Source organism: Dioscorea cayenensis, chromosome 12 (assembly GCF_009730915.1).
Source record: "Dioscorea cayenensis subsp. rotundata cultivar TDr96_F1 chromosome 12, TDr96_F1_v2_PseudoChromosome.rev07_lg8_w22 25.fasta, whole genome shotgun sequence".
Classification (NCBI taxonomy): domain Eukaryota; kingdom Viridiplantae; phylum Streptophyta; class Magnoliopsida; order Dioscoreales; family Dioscoreaceae; genus Dioscorea; species Dioscorea cayenensis.
Window position 1 is genome coordinate 13,750,820 of NC_052482.1, and position 826 is coordinate 13,751,645.

Consider the following 826-nt stretch of genomic DNA (forward strand, 5'->3'; position numbering starts at 1 on the left):
GCATGGCTTCAGCAAGGCGGTATGTGAGCTTGTCATCTCCAACTCTCAATGTGAGCTCTCCGCTGTACATATCGATAGAGATCGGGCAATCGGAGGGAGCATGTCCTCCACCACACCCGGTGCAATTAGTCACGGCTGCCACTCTATTTGAAGTTAGAAGATCTAACTTCTTACTCAAATTTTCCACTTGAGCAGCCAATGAAGTTACCGCATCTATTTCATGGAGATCGGCCATCTTTTTTTCTCCCTAGCATTCCATTGGTAGCTGTTTAGCCCCATTTCTTCAATTAACTGACGGGCCTCATCTGGGGTCTTACTACCTAAGGTACCTCCTGCTACCACATCCAAGAGTTGCCTTGTACTCGGATTCAAACCGTTGTAAAAGGTCTGAACAATCATCCACTCCGGAAATCTGTGTTGCGGGCACTTTTTGAGGAGTTCCTTGAACCTTTCCCATGTCTCAAATAGAGACTCCAATTCCAACTGAACAAAGGACAAAATCTCATTCCTCAACTTTGCAGATTGTCCGGGAGGGAAATAACGGGCAAGAAAAGCTTCTACCATCTCCTCCCATGTGGTAAATGATGCTCTAGGTAATGAGTGTAGCCACTGCTTCGCTCTCCCCTTTAGGGAAAATGGGAAGGCTCTCAACTTGATGTCATCATCCGTCACTCTGTTTATCTTCAGCATATCACACACCTAGAGAAAACTCTCTATATGACTGTTTGGATCCTCATCGGCTAAACCGTTGAACTGTGCGGATTGCTGCAACATGTGGATGAATGGCGGCTTCAACTCAAAGTTCTGAGTTGTAACCAGGGGACGC

At 46.4% G+C, this 826-nt stretch overlaps 1 non-coding gene across 1 annotated transcript; it reads left to right on the forward strand.

Moving 5' to 3' along the window:
* The first annotated feature begins 409 nt into the window (after nucleotides 1–409).
* On the forward strand, nucleotides 410–516 carry LOC120274298. Its single transcript, XR_005540827.1, has one exon. It is a non-coding gene; the product is annotated as a small nucleolar RNA R71 (small nucleolar RNA).
* The last annotated feature ends 310 nt before the right edge of the window (nucleotides 517–826 follow it).